The following is a 23,067-nucleotide window of genomic DNA, read 5'->3' on the forward strand; positions in this document are numbered from 1 at the left end:
ACGGCCAAGGCTTAAGTCCCAATATTTGTAAGTTTTGACAACTTGGGCCCGAATGACTACCCGATGTGTAATGAACAGAATCCACACTTTAAATAAATGGTAATTTATATGGTATATGTGAATATAGATTTCTTTCTTATTTGTTAATAAATTTAAGCATAATTTATACTTCAAATAATAATTTATAAATTTTTGAAAGTTTCTCATAACTTTTAAAAAATTGACATGATGCATTATAAATATGGCATGACCCTTTCTTTTCTTTTCTTTTCTTTTTTAAATATTTTATGTGATCCATTTATGATATTATGATTAAATACAACATATAATTAATATAAAGAAACTCTCAAAAATAGATGTGAAAAGTTTCAATTAATAAACGGGAAATAAAACTTATAAGTCTCAATTAATAAATAAGGAAATAAAACTCATACATAGGTGAAGATATTTAAACTATTGATCTCCGAGTGAGTTGACATAACCTTATTGATTAAAATATTTTAATTTTAAAATTTTATATGTAATTAAATAATTTCGATAATAAAATTTGTGTCACATGTCTTAAAATTTAAAATTTAATATATTATTTATTTAAATAATTGAAAGTCAAGTGTGGATATATTTTTTATGCCACGTTATGCTGTTTCATTTCCATTTCCAACGCAGAGCATAGAAGGTTTTGTCGTCCACTAATGCCGCGACGTTTTATTATTATTATTATTATTATTATTATTATTATTATCTATGGTTTGATGTTCATTTTTGTTTTAAAATGATTTTACTTTTTTTTTTCTTTTTTCTTTTGTTTTTTTTTGACAATATTCGCTAAAGAAAATGTTTACAACCAGAGTTGGCTCTAAATTTTATGAGCCCTAAATGAACCCATTTATATATTTATCAAAAAAGAAAAAGTTAGAGTAAAATGGTAAATAATAATAAAAAATAATAATCAGTGTGTTTGATTTGAGTTTTTTGAATTAAATTTTTTAAAAATTGAGTTTTTAGTTTTCGTATTTTTTTTATTTTTAGTGAATATTTTTAAAATTTTAAACATTTTTTTTAACTTTTTTAGATTCACCTTACTTAGATGTATCTAAAAAGTAAAAAATTTGTGAAAAAATATTTTAAAAAATTAATAAATACATAAAAATACAAATAATGTACTGAATTGTCGGGTTTTTTTTTTGTATTTTTTGTATTTAGTGAATTTTTAAAAGGTTTTTTTCACAAATGTTTTACTTTTTAAGTATATTTATGTTAGGTATGTCTAAAAATTAAAAAAATTGCAGGAGATATTAAAAAAATTTAGTAAAAACAAAAAAACACGGAAAACAAGAAAATAAAATTTCCTGAAAAGTATTTTTAGAAAACTCTAATCAAGCAAAGTGATTCATTACTTGTTATTATCCATCCACACAAAGTTTAGTTGCATATATAATCATTAAATTATTTACATAGATTAAGATATGAAAAAATCAATACAAAAATTCAAAAAGACAAAATCTAGTTATGTTATTTTATATTTTAGCAAAATTCAATTTACAACAATAAGATGAAAACTACAATTCCAAATAAAAATTGAATTAATTACAACAAAATATTGCCTAAACTTTACTTTTCTCACATTTTTACTTTGCTAAGATGCGCATGGGTCAATTTGATTCGAATTAATACTAATTTTGGAATCAAACCACTCATTTATATACTAGAATCAAACCAAACCAACCCAAGGTAGCTTGGGTAAGAACCATGGTTCAACTACATTAAGAATAAGTGAATAAAATCAACAATTAATGATTAGAATAAACAATTCATAAACATTTTTTAACATAACACAAACAAAGAAGAACAAAATAAATACTTTTAAATTTAATACAAGCCAACAACTACAAATAGTCATTTATATTGTTTTAATAATCAATACAAAATACATTTCATTAATACGATCCAAAAATATAAAATAAACTACTTGTCTGGATGAAGATGGGATATGAATTCCAATTAGTCATAACTTTTTCCTTATATATGAATTAATCCGGTACAATCAAGTCTACATTAGTATTTGCAACAGATTAATTACATGAAGACATATGAACATAAATAAAATTTTATATAATATATATAGGTTCAGGTCTTGGATTAGTTCAATGTAGGCTGCCTAAATCGGGACACAACTCAATCCTATAGGATTGATGATTTAAGACCCAAAACCCAACCAATATATTGAAAAAATGAATGAACCCAATTCATAGAGATTGAGTTGGTTCGATTCTCAAATTTTCTATGTATTTTATACACCCCTAACTACTATAATGGATAAAAGAATTTGGGGCCCCTATTTTTTTTTAAAAAAATTGGGAGCCCAAGGCATAGGCTTCTCTTGCCGCTCCTTAGGGCGGGGAGTTATTTAAAACGAAAAATGTTAAGGATTCCAAATATTTTACTAAACGTTCCACATGTCTCATACGGGTGTGGGACCCATACTGTGTAAATCTCATGTGGGTCCCACACCCATGTGAAAATATCTGAGATTTCTAGCATTATTCATTTAAAACTCTTAAAATATTTATTTATAAATGTAGTTCCAATGACATGAATTATTATTACATGTCACTTGTTAATGTGTTTGAAAATCAACCAAGACCAAACCCTTACCATTTCAGGGTGAATATATTTAAAGATGAAATTTTAATGGTCTCTAGTATTATTCATTTGCTAAATGAGTACAACATTGATGTTTATTTATTTGTTAGTTTTCTTCAAAACAAGGTAATTTTAGAGTGGTTGTAAAAAAAATTCCAATATAATATACAGTATATAAAATAGAATTTACCCTTATTTTTTTCTATCTCTCATAAATAGTACTTATGTGGCACACTCTATACTCTTATTTTTTTAAAATGCCATGTCATAAGTAGGGGTGTTAAAAAAAAAAAAGGTGGAATTGGCAAATCGATCCAATCCGGTCTAAATTGTTGTTTGATCCGATTTTTATTAGCTTCGGTTTTGGTTCTGGTTTCGAAAATAGGTGAACCGTTGAAATCAGTCCGGTTCTCGATTTTAACTGAATCGTTAATGGTTCGGTCCCGGATCTAATTTTTCTAGAACCGTTAGGACCAATTCAATTGGTGGTTTACTCTAAAACCGGATCAATCCGATCGATAAGCACTCAGTCATAAGAGAACTAAAAGTTAGCCACTTTTTGATAATGTTGGGACTTCAGTTTCCTATTAAATGTAAAACTAGGAAACACATTATTAGACGACATGAACAATTTTTAGATCATCATTGATTCTTGCTAAATCAATGCATTCATAGAATTTTCTTATTACTAGCAGTCACGGGTTAAATGCACATAATAATAATAATAATATTTATTAATATTGCATGGATTTTTAGATTGTAAAAATATTTTTTTTATGAATTTTGAAATATATGATAAGAATATTTATTGACAATGTAAAAATTCTTCCATTATGTAATTGAGAGGAAAATCTACTTTACCCTGTGATATTGATCTGGAGGGGTGCAATTCAAGTGGCCCAACTTGAGTAACCTAAGTCCAGTCCTTAAAAATGTTATGGCTTGATGAATATAATGTTAAATTCGGTCATGATTTAGGCAAAAATTTACCAATTCGAATTAAATCAGTCAGGATGTAAGTATGTTTTATCAAAACATAAGCAACCCGAATTATGTTGTTAATAATATATATGAAATATACATTTTTAAAAACTGATTATTTTTCTACTGTTGAATTAAATCATGTTGCAATGCATAACTGAAATGAATTTTCTTTTTCACTTCCATTTTTTGATTTTTTTTTTTTTTTTTTTTAACTTTCAAAAAGTGCAATACATTAGTACATGATAAGTCAAAGCTCAAGCTCAATCCAAAATAATATTCTTGTGTTTGAATTCAGGCGCTCAATCCTAATCCGAACTCCTTGAGATAAATTCGGACTCTGACTGTGTTGCATGGGCATAGGCAAAGGGCAAGTCCCTTTCTACTTCCGGTTAAGCTTGGACATACCATCACCCCTTACCCTCTTACATTTATACATAATTTTAAAGTATTAGAGTTGCATTTACCCGTTCAAATTGTTAAAAATCTTGCCAACAGTTGGCCAATGATCGCTGGCTGAAAGTGGCGCTGAAGAGGAGAATATAAAAACTTAATTTAAAAACAAGTGAAAATATTTTTTTTTTCCCCCTCAAAAAATTAAAAATTTTAGAATCAATCAAAACGTTATGAAACGACCCTCTGCCTGTCTGGGTAGTCCAAAGCATTTCTTAATTCATCCATTGAAATAATGCAAACAAAAACAAAATCTTATTTTATTTTATTTATTAATTTTTTTATGTAACATATAGGAGAAGAAAAAGGTAAATCTACATTGTGCTCGATAAGAGTGAACTCATTCACCAGGCGAACCTTAGTCTCCTGCTATGAATTACTTCATTCACATAAAATTATACAGTTCCATCTTTTCCGAATCCTGCATTTCAGAGTATTTTGCATACAACAATACATAAAATTATACGTTCCATCTTTTCTGCACATTGGGCTGCCAAGCATTCTCCACTTAGCACACTACAGGGGGCATGCATGAATAAAAGTGGGAAAGTAAACTATTCTTTGAATAAAGAACATTAGATAGATAACCCTGCTAGCTAGTATAGCGTGTTATTTTTGGCCAAAAAATCTGTCAACTGGTCATAACAGGATTTCAAACAACCTAAGTTCACAAATTTTAGAAGTTATCTACAAAAACAAACGGAAGACCATCAAACCATAATAAGCATTATCAATATGTCAAAAGAACAAAAACTCACACAATTACTCCTATTAATTCAATGAAAACATTTCCTCCTACACAATAATCTCAAACTGTAGGTGTTGATATTTAACATACAAGTCACTCTTTGTAAATCAACTGTTACCACTGCAAAATCCTTGACCTTCCAAAATGGAAGTATTCCGCATGAAAAAACAATAGCTTTAGTCATCACAAGAAGTTCTCAGCTGCAATGCAATATAGAAAAAAAAAAAAATTAAAAAAAAAAGATGAGAAAGGAACTTCTGAAACGAGTTAATCACAAAACAAACAAGCAGCTAGCAATCAGCAACCAAAATCTAGTAAGAAGCACTGCTATTCGAATCCTCAGCTCCTTAGGTTCACTGGAAAAAATGAATAACATATTAGTCAAAAAAAAAAAAAAAAGGGTCCAAGAAACCCATTAGAATGAATTCCCTGCATTAAAACTAGCCTACATTCACACCATTTCACAAAGAAACCTCCACCCAAATAACAGCAGCAATATGACTAAATGTACATTTTGAGCATTAAAATTATTTGTTGGTGCATTTTAATATTTAAATGTATGTACATAGTCATTCATGAGATGCATTGATCACCTACATATTCCAACATTGAAGATAGAGTAATCCTATGTACACAGAAAATGCCTAGAATATTCAATGTATGGTCCAGATTCTTTCAAGATGTGTGTTTCACCATACATGAGTTTAATTTCAACAACAAATTATCTTTATCAACATGTTTGTTTTGGGATTTCAGGGGAGGGGATTAAAATATTAATCTGTGGGGCTTACAAAAATCATGTATGTTTTGGAAAAGTGTCCATAGGACTATGAAGCCCCACCAACGAGGGGATTAGCAATCCCTTGGGGGACTTGGGTTTGGGAATCTAATCCCATGGGATTAGATGTAAAAAGACTTTATTGCCCCTACTTAATAAAAATCATAAAGTTAAACATTTTTATATATGAGCGCTTTTACATAATTTCATAGATTTAATCCTAACTAATTAATGCTTCCACACAAGTGCACAAACAAGCACAATTTATCTTATATCTCCAACCTAATACCACCACACTAGTAATCCACTCACTCAATCCCACCGTACCAATAATTCCATCCAACCTAATGTGGCAAACAAACGTGGCCTATGGGTATATTTCTATGCGTGGATAAGCTATCCATCTATTCATTTTCTAGGCATTGAATTTAACCTATGAATGCAGGTAACTCTTCATTTACCACAAGAATCAATGAATTGGATGCATTAATACATATAACCCATGTATTGATTCTTAATTGGGTCATTAATGGGTGTTGAGGTCTATAAAGACCCATCTACCTACATCAACCCCTAATGAATATCATATATAGTATTGTAAGCATTTATCAACAATTTGATTAAGAGTGGAAGGCCAAGGTTCAAGAAGTGGCCAAGACAATTGGAGTTAAGCCAAGTGAACGGGAAGAAGTGAAAAAGAAAAAAGGTAAGGAAGTGTTTATGCTCCAAGGGTGATCTTAATTCTATCCATCCTCCTCCATCAAATGTGTTTGATGTTCTTAGCTTTTGTGTAGATAATGTGTCTTTTTGTGCATGTAGATAATAAGGTGTCTTTTTGTGCAGATCCTAACAGTCTGCCTAATGCTCTCCTTTGGAAGTAATTATCCCCTCAAAGAGAGTGAAATGGGGGGTAATCCAAATGAGGGGGTTTCAAAGGAAGATAAAGAAATTGAAGGAGATGTGAGTAATCTAAATGGGCTAGCTCTTCGACAATCTTCACGTCCCAAAGGGGCTTCACAGACCCTTTCAGATGGAAAATTTGTTGTTCCATGGACAAACCCATCTTCAAGAAGTGAGAACAAGAAGAAGCTCCTCGAGAGAATTGCAAATATTAAGCTTGATAAAGAGAATGCTAACCTCTCTATCAAAATCTAGTCATAAGACTTACATAAGATAGTAGGCATTGTCCTCTAGCTTTGCATGCTGTTTGTTGCCTTGGCCTAGCTCTTGGGCTGTGAGTTTTTCAGTTTTATTTTTTTAGTGCTAGGCCTTTGCTTTGTATGCTCTACTTTGATGCCTTGCTCGACCATCTTGTCCCTTTTGGGAGTGTATCGAGCCTCACTATAACATTTATTTTTTTGGTATATCTAAACCGCTTACCTACCCATTTTATTTTTTTTTAATAAGAAAATCGAACCTGAACTCAACTCTTGAGAGTTTTCAGGCCTAAGGAAGGCATTAATATGGTGGAGATTTGGACTAACCCACTTGTGCATGGTTAGTTTGAGTCATATGACGAATGGTCGGGCTGTTGTATCCTAGGAGACACAAACCAAAATGGAATGATCTAATGCACCAGTCAAAAGGCTTTGCCAATCCCAGAGGCCGACTTGAATCTCCTTAACTGAGATTATCACGCCGTAGTCCGTTATCCACTATTATTTTATTGATAGTGGATTTGCATAAAAGAAGTGTGGAGTGCATAAAACAAGCCCCGTTAGAGAGAGCGGCAAGTACTGCATGAGCTCATAAGTCAAATATGAAACAAGCCTTGTCTAACAAAGCTGAGCGACAAAAAAATAGCTAAATGGGAACCATTCGGATATATGGTTTAGCTGGCTGATCTTATCAACCCCGTCATAGGTTAGCCAAATCACATAAAAATTTGGTATCTTTTTGTGGTTGAGATGTTTGGCTTATTTATATATTTGGTAATCATAATCAAAAGATTCAAAGGTTGAAGCCAACACTCAAGAAGCTCAATAGAAATATGTAGGTCTCAAACAAGGCCTTTTGGTACAACAAGAGAAGGGACCTTGATCACATCCTTCTGTGTAAAGGAGGAAGCTTAAAGGCCAATTTATATCCTTGCTATAAAGAGGTATGAATCCATCATTGAGTTAAAACTATTAATTTTCTGCTAATCTCATTTACCCATGATTATCTTTCAATATTTGTTCTATTGAAGACATAAAAAATGAAATATTTGTCACAATAGGGAAAACCCAATTTAAAAGAACCAAGGTCACCCTTTATAAATTGTTTGTGCCAAGAGTGGGCATATTGTTCAACTTCAGTGGCGACTCTAGAAATATTGCTAAGAGCTTGATTGAAATTTATGCAAAAAAAATTAAATAATAACACCTACCAATATCTATCATCTACTTTCAACAAATAAATAAATATATGAAATTCCACAATTACTCTTGACAAGTCATACAACTCATACCTAGTCTTGATAGAGGTTGAAGTTAGTTTTTTTTCAAAATTTGTACCCTAATTTAACATAAGCTATATTTACAAAGGCATTTCAAGTTTTTTTTTTTTTTTTTTTTTTGGTAAGGATAGTTTTTTTTAGTACTTTGAAAATAAAATGTAGAATGTCGATATTGCTCACACCACATCAACTTTATTTTATGGATATTAACGAGGGTGTTACATTTAGAATTAAAGATCTTTGATTGAGTATGCATGTGCAATGTTTGGAATGAGTGCGTTGGGTGTTCAAGATTTGTGTGAATTTGTTCAAATTATTTTGAGTGGATTGATATATAGAAGGGGGAAAAAAGTTAAGCTATTTAATTTAAACATTGTTGGGTAGTCAACCAAAAGTTGGCAGATTCTAGGGTTGCAGTTAGTCTTGCAAAGCCAAGGCCAATTAGCAAAAGAGAGGCACTAGATTTTTGGTTAGAGAGAGTTGATTTGCTAGAGCCGCGTGGAGAAAAAAGATTCATATGGCCAACCCCATTTGATGGGACTTAAGGCTTGGTTTGGTTTAGAGAAAACTGATTTGCTAGGTAAGTTGCCATCAGGTGTGTATCTCCAACGGATGGAGTCAGGCCTGCGATCAAACCAAGGGATGGGAAATTTCCAAATAGCATTAAGGATCGAGCTGGGGAGGGGATGAGAAATCCTACTGAAATCCCACCAATTGTTGGTCCAACAGTCCTTGACTTTAAGGGAAAGGTTAGCTTGAGGAAGAGGCCTATGGAGTGTGTTCATGATGGGTCCGATATCTCGCCAGTCATCACTCCAAAAGAGTGTTCTCAACGTTCACTGGCGTCTCCACCAAGAAACCCACTCTTTTTGGGTTAATACCCTCCGCTAGTGAATTTTTGGCACGGCAACAGTATTTGCAAAGGAACAACTTTTAATGCCTAGGCTTCCTAGCCTCTGGGCTTGGTGATTGACTCCTAGTTGACAACCTGAAATTTGCATTTGTCTGGAGTGGAGTGGAACCCTGGAGAAAGTCTCTATTGAGCTTGTTGATGGTATTAGAAACTGAGGCAAGGAGGTGAAAACATTGAGAGACATAAATAGGGATAGCTTCATTGACGACTTTGATAAGAATGAGTCAACCCGCTGGTGAAAGGGTGTTCCTCCCTCCAACTGGTGAGTTTTGATTGTAATTTTTCAATGATGAATTGGAAATCCTGTTTAGAGGGTCTATTGTGCATGATGGGGTAACTAAGGTGTTTACCAAATAGCCATTGTATCTACGATGTCTATAATTACAAACACTTGTCTGCAGAACTTTAGTGCTTTTTAGGCACATCCACAATAATAAAAATTAGTTCAAGAAATTTCACTCCATTGAAACAAAGAAAAACTATGCAGGATCTGAACACGAATAGAAGGTCTCCCGCCCCAAAGCGAGGAAGTGAAGACGAGGGGTGATCAGATACAACCTTGCTGCACGCCGACCACCACCGTCGTAGGATGAATTTTTCTGTGATTGCCATGGATGATTTAAAAAAGTACCGCTTACAACAAAGGGTACTTCACACAGTCATGGAACTTAAATGTGATGATATAAACCAACAGCATATGGTAATAGATGGCCGTGTTATGAATATTCTATTTCAAACTTGGTGATGAAGCTGATGAATACAGCAATGGAAACATTGATTTGCTTACCCAAAAGAACCATGAATATAAATTTCTCAAAAAGCCTTTCACAAGAGTCTCTAAAAGAGTTTGTGGACATGGTTAAACGTTGTTCAAACTTGAACACGCCATTTCTTCTCCCATCGAGATTGACTGTAATTCCATATCCTGACCCTGCCCAGGAAAAATAGTCAATACCAACCTTCGAAATTATTATGGCCTACCATGATTTTAAAGATTTTTATGAAATTTGATTTCAAAAAAATCCCCAACCATTGTTTGATACTGAAGAGGAGGGAGTTGCAAGCCTATTTTGGCCTAGGCAAATCAAGAATTTATCGTGCACAATTAAATATCTTCACAACAAGAAGGCGTTTCAGGGAAGGTTAAATTGTGTTTCCAACTATAGTATGGTTGGGAATGAAATTCATCTCATCAATCCTGGAATAGATAGAACAAAAGTGTCAGATCGTGACCTAAACAACTTAACCCATACAGATATCTTGGCATTTAGGGATTTTTTGATCAACCACATAGGTTACCCTGCCAATGACTTGAATGGCTTCACTGATTGACCTTACTTCCTGGACCAATTTGATTTTGAAGGGTGAGTACCTCAAATTGGTTATAATTTTATTATGTTTTTACTTTGCAATATGGTTATTTTAAACTTGTTATCTTGAATTGCTAGATTTATCTCGAATCGTAAGCAGGATAGAATTAACGTTAAGTATGTCTTCGAAATTTAATTTGGACTCTAGATCAACATGTGAATATTAAACAGATTCTATCTTCGCAAGAGGATTCAATTGCTTAAGCAAGATTTTTCGAATTCTATAAATTTATTGTTGTGAATTTCAATTTGTAATCATAACTGTACTTATATTGTTGAATTAGATGGTGTATTGACTAGGATGATTTTAGTTATTTGGCTATTAGGACTGGGTTCAATTGCCATGTTCTTGTATTTGCCATTCATCTATGTATAAACTTCAATATCTTTTCAAATTAATTTGCTATTGTTGTTGATTTGTTTGTTGTTACCTTATTATATGAATTGGGTTATGCGGGATTCTTGGAAATTGAACTATTATATGGGTGATTCATTCGTTAAAACTTGTGACATACGAGCTAATTGAGGATATTAAAATTTGATCCTTCCTGTTAAATTTGCCAAAATGCTCCCCTCTGATGTTCACTTGCATCTTCTCAAATAATCTAATTAAGAACCTTAAGAAAATAATCTAATTAAGTACTTTAAGAAAATGCAAATGATCAATTAGAAAATAATAGAAACTTAAGGTGTATGCCAAGTAGAGAAGAGAAGAGTTTGTTGAAGTTGAGAGCAAGTGAACATCACGGGGGAGCATTTTGGCAAATTTAACAGGAAAGATCAAATTTTAATATCCTCAACTAGCTCGTATGTCACAAGTTTTAACAAATGAATCACCCATATAATAGTTCAATTTCCAAGAATCCTACATAAGCCAATTCATATAATAAGGTAACAACAAACCAATCAACAACAATAGCAAATTAACTTGAAAAGATATTGAAGTTTATACATAGATGAATGGCAAATACAAGAACATGGCAATTGAACCCATTCCTAATAGCCAAATAACTAAAATCATCCTAGCCAATCCACCATCTAATTCAACAATATAAGTACAATTATGATTGCAAATTGAAATTCACAACAATAAATTTATAGAATTCGGAAAATCTTGCTTAAGCAATTGAATCCTCTTGCCAAGATAAAATCTGCTTAATATTCACATGTTGATCTAGAGTCCAAATTAAATTTCGAAGACATACTTAACGTTTGCAAATTCTATCCTGCTTACAATTCGAGATAAATCTAACAATTCGAGATAGCAAGTTTAAAATAACCATTTTACAAAGTAAAAACATAATAAAATTATAACCAATTTGAGGTACTCACCCTTCAAAATCAAATTGGTTCAGGAAGTAAGGCCAATCAGTGAAGCCATTCAAGTCATTGGCAGGGTAACCCTGGTTGACCAAAAAATCCCTAAATGCCAAGATATCTGTACAGGTTAAGTTGTTTAGGTCACGATCTGGCACTTTTAATCTATCTATTCCAAGATTGATGAGATGAATTTCATCCCCAACCATACCATAGTTGGAAACACAATTTGACCTTCCATGAAACACCTTCTTATTGTGAACATATTCAATTGTGCACAATAAATTCTTGATTTGCCTAGGCCAAAATAGGCTCGAAACTCCTCCTCTTTAGTATCAAACAAAGGTTGGGGATTTTTTTGAAACCAAATTTCATAAAAATCCTTAAAACCATGGTAGGTCACAATAATTTTGAAGGTTGGTATTGACTATTTTTCCTGGGCAGGGTCAGGATATGGAATTACAGTCAATCCCGACGGGAGAAGAAATGGCGTGTTCAAGTTTGAACAACGTTCAACCATGTCCACAAACTCTTTCAGAGACTCTTGTGAAAGGCTTTTTGAGAAATTTATATTCATGGTTCTTTTGGGTAAGTAAATCAATGTTCTCATTGTTGTATTCATCAGCTTCATCACCTAGTTTGAAATAGAATTTCATAACATGCCCACCTATTACCATATGTTGTTGGCTTATAGCATCACTTTTAAGTTCCATGACTATGTTAAGTACGCTTTGTTGTAAGTAGGTACTTTTTTAAATCGTCCATGGCAATCATAGAAAAATTCATCCTACAACCAAAAAAATAGACGCAAATTAAACAAATTTTAAAAAAAAAAAAAAACAAGGGGTGGAGAAAGGGAACATGAACAGTGGAGGTGCAGGGAAGAGAGAGAAGTTGGAGGGGCATGGGCAGTGAGGGATAACAAGGCAAGAGATGGGAGAGTCGGTAGTCACTGGTGAGCAAAGATGGAGGAGGGTAAGAAAGAATACCTACAACGGTGTTGGTAGGCGTGCAGTAGGGTTGTGCCTGATCGCCCCTCCTCTTCACTTTCTCACTCTGGGGCGGGAGACCACCTATTCATGTTCAGATCCTCCAAAATCCTTTGTGATCTTGGAGTGGATGTTTATAATGTTTAGTTGCAAGCATTCTGCTTCACTTCAATACTGTTTCGGAGCCCTGTCTCTTAGGTCTAACACCTGTTGGGCTGGGAACATTTCACTCTTCGTGGGACCTTCTTCTCTCTTTGGTCTTCTTCTATCTTTCTCTCTCCTCTATTCAAACCCCACACCCAACTCACCCCCTCCTCCACATTCCCACCACCCACCATGAACGAGACATTCACAAAAACACAACCACGTCGCACACAAGTAAGGAAATTAAAGGAAACTTACGGCAGCCATGTTTTCTTTTCTCCTTACTTCGTTTTCACTCAGAATACCAACCCGATCGGATTTTCCCTAGAGGCTCCTCCATTGACGGTGATCGGCCGATACCCAACAAAGACGATGATCCTCTTCTAGTAGCTCCAGTGTGACATAGCCTTCGATTATAAAAGGAAACCTAACTTAGTTCACATTGGCTTCCTTCTATTTTCCTCACATTCATACAAACTTCATTCACATTTTTTTCAAAAACAAAAAACAAAAAAATCTTTCTAAACAAATAGAAAATTGAGGAAAACCAGAAAAATTGCCAAAAAGAAAAGAACAGAAAATCAAAAAAATTAAATGGAGTGTATTGAGCAAACCCAGATTTTCACTTTTACAAACAAATCTTTGATAATGGAGAAGTTTATTGAAGGCAAACTAAGAAGATGACTTTGGAGGGTGTATATTGCAGGGTGGTGGGGCTTCGAGTCTACAGCCACCACTGTTGCTAGATATACTCCACCAACAGTAAGATTGACGTCGATGGGATGTAGGAAATACGGAAGTGAAGAGAGCCGTTTAGGGAAGAGTAAGATGTGATTGTGGGACGCCGATGTTTGTTAATCTCGGCCAGCGTCACTGTCACTCTGTTCTTCTATTTTTTTCCTTCGGTCGTCGATGGAGATTTTGGTGCGAAAGCTTGAGTTTGTTTGCCTCTGTTATGTGAGAAAACTTCTTTTCGTCCAACACTGAACTTAGTTCTCTCTCCGTGATGTGGTAGCTTCTAACCCATTGGATCTGTTTTCTCCACGTGTCACCATCCTATTCACGTGTTACCATCATTCTAGCCATTCGAGGTCTGTAGCAGGACTGTTAGATTAAATACTAACAACATTTTTTCCTATAATCAAGCTGAAGATTGGATTGAGATTACATTACAATCCAAAGAACAACTAATATCATTATATTAGGACCAAATGGGAGTACAAGTTCCACATATAAGATTTATGGGTAAAAACCCAAAGAACAACGAATATCATAATTTCAATATTGATTGTAATTAAAACTTTTGTTGTTTACACCCCCAAAAAAATTTAGTCATTTTTTTAAACCATTATATTCAAATATATAAAAGATTAACATATTAGAAGTCAATTATTGCAATATATTTTAAATAAAATTTCACTCCATCAATTTGGACTTTAAATTTACAAATTAACCAAATAAAATGTTAGATAAGCACATAAGATTTATATATATACTAGCAAATAACCCGTGTCTAAAGGCACTACCAACACAATTTGATTGCAAACCACCCTCTCTCATTGACGAACATAATTTTTTTGAAAGAAACTCTAATTTGACAACAAAATGAACTCATCTCGGTAATAAAAACAACTAGAAGAACAATAAGATAAGTATGAATAGCTTACTATAATATCATTGAATTAGATGATTTTATGGTTTGAATCTGAACAACACCAAAAAAACTCAACAAACCTATGTTTAAGAGCGATAATTGCATGTTTCACAATTTTCTGCAATGACGTCATAGCAACAAATGATCTTATTCTAATTTGTTTTGTAACTAATCAATTTGTTCTGACCCCATCATTGGCTGAAACACATAAAAAATAGCATTAAGCAAAGATTCCAAATATGAATGTGAGAGAGAAGATTACACTGGTTTTACATAGTGAAACCTATCAATAAAATGATAACTCTTGTAAAGAAGTCTTCCAACTTGAATCAGGGAGCAAATTTCAACACCAGCAACAATACAAATTACGCAAACCTCTCCAAACACTTTGATCTAGATAGTAAATTACCACAATGAAGCAAACATAGCACACACAGTGATGAACTTGCCATTTTTCCAATTATCTAAGCTTTGTAAATGGATCAAATAATTAAAATTAAAAAGTCCTTAAAAAAACACAAGCTATTCATTGCAAAATTCAAGAAAAAATCAAAATTTTGTGTCACGACTATTAGATTAGTCCAAAAGACAATATTTTTAATCATTGAAAGACATGAAGAGGCCAAAATTGTACATTCCTAGCAATGCATGAAGCAACAAATAACAAATTAATTGAGAAAAAGAAATAGAGATGATATGAGATGCATAGCTTGTATTGGCCACAATAAACACTAAAACTAATTTGGAAGCAACAATGAATCTGAACACTAATCTTGCAAGCAAAAATCAGTTTTTTACTCTGATATAAAGGACCCAACCAATCATAACTTCACAAATAAAATCAAATGTACACCGTGCTTCATATACAAATTGTAAGAATCAACAACATAACTGTAAATAAAGCAATTAAATTGGATATGGTTTTCTCCTTTGAAGCACTCTTTTTACAATTGAAACCTTCTTAGATACACATAAAAATCAATACCAAAACAATTGAAGAAACTAACACCAAATTTAACTATACTAGCATATGCCAATGCCTGAAGGCACGATGCAAATAATATTGGGATTAAAATATAATTGTAATGTATACGTATTATTTTTAAATTTATGAAAGTTGTAGCATTTTTTTATAAAGATATTGAAAAAATATATAAAATATTATTCTTCTTAAAGAATTTGTAACAATTTTACTTGTACCACACGATCTACAAAACTTAAATAAAATAATAGCTTCTCCTAGTGTATGCCTCCCATGCCTAAGGCACGGTGTAAATAATAATGAGATCAAAATGTAATTAAATATAATTTATGAAATTTGTTCCTAAAAATTTAATAGAACCAATTTTTTTTTAATGATGTTAGGTTTCTCAATAAATATATGAATAACCAAAGCTACTTGATATTTTTATTTTTAAAAAAAAAAATAAATTATTAATATTTAAACAATTATTTAAACAATCCTGTTCAACAATCCTTTGCAATTATTTAACGAAAGCTACTTTTTCTTTTCTTCTTCTACTTTTTGCTTTTTTTCTTTTTTGAGCAAAGAGTTTTGTCTCTCTTTTTCCTCTACGTCTCTCTCTTCCTATTTGAACTCCATTGTTGCTCAAGTTTGAGCTTCGAATGAGAGTCATAACCCAGTTAATGAAACATTAAAACACATTAAAATCACAAACCCAAACCCAAATCTTAGAAACACAAATCCAAACATAATGAAACCTTTCAAAAATCAAAGCACATTTTAAAATGAAACCCATTCGAAGCAGATCAGAGAGAAATTTAAAATTCATGGTAACTTCAAAACAAATTATAAAATCATTATTATTAAAATTTATAATAATTGATCCGTGTGTCTGCATAGATATCAGAATGCTTGAGACATGGAACAAACATGCATTATGGTCCAAGAATTTTTTTATTTTTTTTTTCTATTCAAATAGTAGGGAGTGAATACCGATTTATAGAAAATTCTGAAAATTTATAGAAACAGAGCATTGAAATTGATAGAAAAATTCAACTAAAAAGTCAACAAACCCTATACCAACACTTCAAACAACAAAAGCATGAGATTGAACAAAGAAAATCAGCGAACTTGAATTACTCAATTACTCAAAGGGGTCAGTGAACCCTATACCAACACTTCAAACAGCAAAATCATGAGATTGAACAAAGAAAATCAGCAAACTTGAATTACTCAATTACTCAAAGGAAGAAAGGGAGAGAAAGAGAAATCAAATTATCTTCGAACAGTGGTACAGCGATGATGTGGTTGTGGCTAGAACAAAGAAATCTAGAAAAGGAGAGCATGAAAATCATACACATACAAATGTATAAGTATTCTAAATAAAACAGGAAATAAAACCCCAAATTCAATTGCCTCGTATCCATTTTAAACCCAGATAAACAATCAAACCTTGAAGCCTCAGGTTTGGCGTTGAATGATTATACACAATTGAAGAATTGCATGTGTTGTGTGTGTGTGTGTGTGTGTGTGTGTGTGTGTGTGTGAGAGAGAGAGAGAGAAAACTTAAGTACCTCTGTTTTGGGATTTGAACAGACACAGCCACAAAGAACAGACACTATATTAGTAACCCAAATAAACTCCAAATGTAGAAAATATAATATACAGATTTATATGGGAATCCAACTGCTAACCATACCTACTGTTTTCAATGGAGGTTAGTGGGCAAAGCTGTAGTGGTGCATTGGCAGTGAAAAGACATGGGTAGTGTCTACATGGATAACAGAATGCTACAGATTGCACAAATAATATACCACCAAGAGAGAGACTTGGAAGTATAAAGCAGCAGATACAATAGATAATAATTAGTTTCCATGTAACTCCTCCTTGTATTAGGGTTGTGCCCTTAAAGAAGTGGACTTCCAAATATTGTAGAGGGCATTTTTGTTTCTTTAGCACGCCTAACAATGCCCAATATTGTATATTGGTCCTGAAGAATTAAATCACCTTTTCCTTCTTACACCATGTTCATCATCTACTAAAATTTTTCTTCCATTTCAAAATTCGACTTCCATAAGGCACGTCAACTGGTATCCTAGCCAAGTGGCAACTTAGCATTATGGAGTGAACAACACGATTTAAACACCACTATAAAAATATTAAAAGCATTAAGGCAATTCAAAATGAAGTAACACAGTACCTACAATAAATGTGATTGCAACCTGCTGGTAGTTCAACCACATGGCTGCAATTCACACACTGGCGCCACATATTCCTCTTTGCAAGAGTTTTCAGCTTCTTATCTTCTGCACATGGATGAGGATTTAAAATTTCGAAATCATTGCATCTCACAGTACTGTGCCATGGGGCTTTGCAATTCATACAGAACAATCCTTGAACAAACATGCATTATGGTCGAAGAATATTTTTTTTTTTTCTTTTCTTTTCAAAGAGTAGGGAGTGAATACACCAATTCATAGAAAATTTATAGAAACAGAGCATCGAAATTTATAGAAACATTCAACTAAGAAGTCAGCGACCCTATACCGACACTTCAAACAGCAAAATCATGAGATTGAACAAAGAAAATCAGCGAACTTGAATTACTCAAAGGGAGAAAGGGAGAGTAAGAGAAATCAAAGAAATCTGGAACGACGAGGGAATAAAACCCTCTTTGTTGGGATTAATCTTATGTTTTGGGGTTTGAACAGACACAACCTCAAAGAACATCAATTTAAACCATAGAAAGAAAGAGAGAGAGAGAGAGAGAGAGAGGGAGAGAGGTACCGCAGGGGGTTGAGAAAGGGAGAGAGAGAAATCAAAGAAATCTGGAACAAAACGGGAATAAGACCCCAAATTCAATCGCCTCAAGTTTGGTGTTGAACGATTATGTAGAGACACAGGTTTGGTGTTGGGATTAATCTTCTGTTTTGGGGTTTGAACAGACAGCCACAAAAACATAAATTTAAACCATTATAGACTTGAAGCATAGAGAGAGAGACAGAGGGAGAGAGGTACCGGAGGGGGTTCAAAGCAGAGAGAGAGAGAAGACGGCGGCGTTGATGATGATGACGGTGGCTGTGGTGGTGGTGAAGCCAATCGAAGCACAGTGGGAGGGTTGCGACTTGAAACCACTGAGGAGCCAACTCGGTGAGCCAATCGAAGCACAGCAGCAAGTGGGAGGGTTGCGACTTGAAGCCACTGAGAGCGAAGGGAGGAGAGGGGGAGAGGCAGAAATCGAGACCGAGTTCGAGAGGTAGGGTAGGAAAGAACAGAGGGAGAGAGAGAGAGATAAAGAGGGAATGGGGGGCCAATTTCCCTGACTGACATTTTGAATATTTTAGTCTAGGGTATGTTTTCTACTGTATTCCCAATATAGGGTGAAACGGTTTTGCCAAATTCATTTTTTTTAAAACGGCTTTCCCAATGTCGTTTTTGATGAATAAAAAAATAATAAAATTTTCCTTCGTAAAAACAGTTTTTCTAAAGTCATTTTTACTTAACGTCTAATTAATTTTTAGATTATATAAAACGATTTTTGTAAAACCGTTTTTATTTTTATTTTATTTTTTTCCCAATTTTTCAACATAATATAAATAGGAATAGCAACGGGGCGGGGTGGGGCGAGGCCGGGGACTACACTCCCGATCCCCGAAAGAGATATATTCCCCGTCCCCGTCCCCGATCCCGATCCCGATCCCGATCCCGATCCCGATCCCGATCCCGATCCCGATCCCGATCCCGATCCCGATCCCGATCCCGATCCCGATCCCCGATCCCGACGGGGACCCCTCGCCGGCCCCCATCCCCGCCCCCGATCGGGGATCCCCGACCCCGAAAAATCCCCTATTCTTTTTCTTTTTTTTTCTGTAAAAATTTGTAAACATCTGAATCCTATTGAAATATATTTGTTAACATATTTGCAAATTAAAAAAAAAAATCTATAAACATCCAATTCAAACACATTTGTCCACATATTTTCAAGTTAAAAAAATCTGTAAACATCCAATTCAAACATATTAATGCTTCTAATGTCCCAATTCAAATCTGTAATATTATCTTCCATTTCTGTGTGCAGATAATATTTTAACAGATCAATAACAATAAAAACAGATAATAACGGAAAACATTTTCCACATTTTAACAATAATAAAATATAAAATATATATACATATACATACATATTTAACAGATCAAGAACTCAGAGATCAAAATCCCTCGAAACAGAGGTCAAAATTCCTTGACAGATCAAGAGAGAGAAAAAAAAAAAAAAAAGAGGTCGAAATCCCTTGACTATTCATATATATATATATATAACAGAAGTCGAAAAAAACAGATATGTATATATATATGTATGTATCTAAACCCTATATCGAAATCCCGAGAGAGAGAGAAAGAGAGAGATACCCTTTGAAAATCGGCGGTGAGGGAGGATCGCCGGTGAGGGAGGAGTGGCGGTGAGGGGCGACCATCTGTCGTGACTCGTGTGTGAGAGACAGAGAGGGAGGCGAGCGGCCGTGAGGGAGGAGGATCTGTGAGGTACGAGCGGCGGTGAGGGAGGATCGGGGGTGAGGGAGGATCGGCGGTGACGATCGGCGCCGTCGTTGTGTGAAAGAGACAGAGGAAGGCGAAACCCTAGAGAGAGAGAGAGAGAGAGAGAGAGAGAGCAGACGGCTCGGCGTTGGGTGTTCAGTGTGTGTGAAACAAAACCCTACACACACACACACACGTTATATATATAACAAGGGCCAAAGGGTAATTTCACGTCGGGGGCAGCCGAGCCGGGCCAGGGATCAGGGCCGGGGCTGCAACATGTATTCTCGTCCCCGGCCCGAATATCATCGGGGATTTAATTTTTAATACTATCCCCAGCCCGTAGAAGGTATTTTTCGGGGAATAACCGCTCAATTCGGGATCGGGGAATCGGGTCCTCGTCGGGCCAGGTTCCGATTGTCATTTCTAAATATAAATTGCCACAAATAATGTAATTCAGAAAACGGGTTTACTAAAACCGTTTTCTAATACGGCTTTCCTAAAGCCGTTTTCATGGATTTTTTTTTTCTTTTATTGTCTTTGTTTTGGTGAAAATGTAATTCAGAAAACGGGTTTACTAAAACCGTTTTCTAATACGGCTTTCCTAAAATTGTTTTCATGTTTTTTTTTTCTGTTATCTTTGTTTTGTCTTTGTTTTAGGTTAGAAGGTGTAATTCAGAAGAAAAAAAATTCACTTTACTAAAGCCGTTTTCATGTAAAAAAAAAAAAATTCTTTTGTCTTTGTTTTGGGTTAGAATGTGTAATTCAAAATTTTTTTTTCACTTTACTAAAACCGTTTTCATGTAAATTTTTTTTGTTTTTTCTTTTGTCTTTGTTTTGGATTAGAAGGTGTAATTCAGAATTTTTTTTCACTTTACTAAAGCCGTTTTCATGTAAAATTTTTTGTTTCTTTTTTTGTCTTTTTTTTGGGTTAGAAGGTGTAATTCATAATTTTTTTTTTGGCTTTACTAAAGCCGTTTTCATTTTTAAAAAAAAAAATTATTTTGTCTTTGTTTTGTGTTAGAAAGTGATAATGTAATTCAGAAAACCTGTTTAGTAAAACCGTTTTCTAACTGTTTTCATTAATTTTTTTATCTTTCGTCTTTCTTTTGGGTTAGAAGGTGATATGCATGCTCTACAGTCCGAAGCACACCCACACACTCTGCACTTCGACGAACAACGACGAAGGGTGAGATGCGAAGAGCACCGCGAAGGAGGCCAAGAAGACGAAGGCCACCGCGAGAGCTGCAGCAAGAAGGAAGAAGAGAAAGACATCAAATTTTGGTGATGTATTTTTTACATACGAATGGTACTTTTCCGTTTTTTGCTATGTATGTAACTTGTATGTAATTTGGTGTCTGATTATGAACAGGAACTTATGTAATATAAATATTGGGTTGGAATTGATGTTATTGTGATTCAATTGGTTTCGCTTATTTCATAAGACTGATGTTGTACAATGAATGAATGAATGGAAAGGTTATTTGTTTTATTCAATTGGTAGTGTATTTTTTGTAAGAATAAGAATGCTATTTGTTATATTCAATGAATAATGGTTATATTTTTGGGTTGTCACGATTGAGAAGATGAACAGGTTGAGAGAATGTGTATTTCCCCTAAAATAAAATTTTGTCAACATTTTTGTTATAAAACTTAATACATAATATACAAAGTCACTAATTTACTAAATACTCGTACGGGCATGAAAACAACAAAATTGAAGTTGAAAATGTAACGGCTTTAGGAAAGCCATTGTCACAACCCAAACCCGCTCTTACAGATTTAGCGTCGTAACCGACCAGTAATCCGTAGATTACCTACGGCCTCAAAGACAAAATTTCAAAATATTTAATTTTACCGGGGCCAGAAGCGGAAGCAAAATAAAAATGATGATGTCCAACGAGCTGTGTGTACATGATCCACTGCAGTAATTACAATATTTTTACATACTTTCATATATACATGTATGAAGACATACTTTATATCATATCTCACACACTACGTAAAGGACTTCTAGCCAAGTACAAATATTATCCCAAGCCTGACAAAACAAAACAGAACAAAGCCTCTACATAGAGGCACTCTTGGATGGCTTGACAAAGAAACGGGCTCCCAGGCAAACTATGTTGATCCTTCAATTGCTCACCTACACCTATATATATGTAAGTAAGGAGTGAGCTAATGCCCAGTGAATAATACCAAAGTAAAGAGATTATATGAAGGAGATCCGTAATTAAGTAAATCACATTAATACATATTACAAGTAAATCAAAATCAGAACGATCTCAAGACCAATCTATCATGCTCAAGGTGTGTCGGAGGGGCAAAACGACCTCGAGTCCAAGTTCGCATTCATACAGAACGACCTCGGGTCCAAAATACTTGTCCAATGATATTACAGAACGGCCTCAGGCCCAATCATAATACAAAACGACCTCAGGTCCATCATTTCCATATTCATATCTATGCGCATGTTTATACTGAACGACCTCAGGTCCAATACTCATTTGTAGACCAACTTTAGATCCAATGGATCCATGTACCAAGGACCACCGGTCCTTCTCATCATATTACAAAACGACCTTGGGTCCACCATTCTTATATTCATAATTATGCGCATACGATCGTGATCACATCCATACTCACATTCAAAACGACCTTTGGTCCAATCAATTCTTTATTCAAAACAACCTTTGGTCCAATTTGTATATAAGATGACCTTTAGTCTATCTTGCTAAGCATTCCAAACGGCCTTGAGCCCAATCTGTGTCCTCGTCATACATGCCAAACGGCCTTAGGCCCATTTCCTACACATATATAAATCCCTTTACATACTTTATTACAAATCAAACGAATAGAATACTTATTCATAGTGCGAATTCATTGAGTCAGAAATTTACTACGTAGGTAATATTTAGAAAACAATGCATACGTAAAAATATCTTTACTAAGATATTACTCACAGTACTCTGATACTTGATTTGTCCTTGCGCTTGACCCTACATAATTCATAATACATTGGGTCATATTACAATTCATCCCGTTCTTTAACTTATTTAACATTCTTAGGCTTCTTTCATGTTCTTTGATTCATTTACAATGTTTAATGCATGCCTAAGAGTGCTTTGAAATGAAAGAGAACG

General features: G+C 34.1%; 1 long non-coding RNA gene across 1 annotated transcript; it reads right to left on the reverse strand.

Moving 5' to 3' along the window:
* Nucleotides 1–4,782: 4,782 nt before the first annotated feature.
* Nucleotides 4,783–20,115, reverse strand: LOC145801847 (uncharacterized). The gene is made up of 3 exons (XR_014343506.1): nt 19,799–20,115; nt 17,592–17,697; nt 4,783–5,025 (listed from the first exon to the last, which is right to left on the reverse strand). It is a non-coding gene; the product is annotated as an uncharacterized LOC145801847 (long non-coding RNA).
* Nucleotides 20,116–23,067: the final 2,952 nt, after the last annotated feature.

This window comes from Camellia sinensis, chromosome 11, assembly GCF_055761805.1.
Source record: "Camellia sinensis isolate YWXY chromosome 11, ASM5576180v1, whole genome shotgun sequence".
NCBI lineage: Eukaryota > Viridiplantae > Streptophyta > Magnoliopsida > Ericales > Theaceae > Camellia > Camellia sinensis.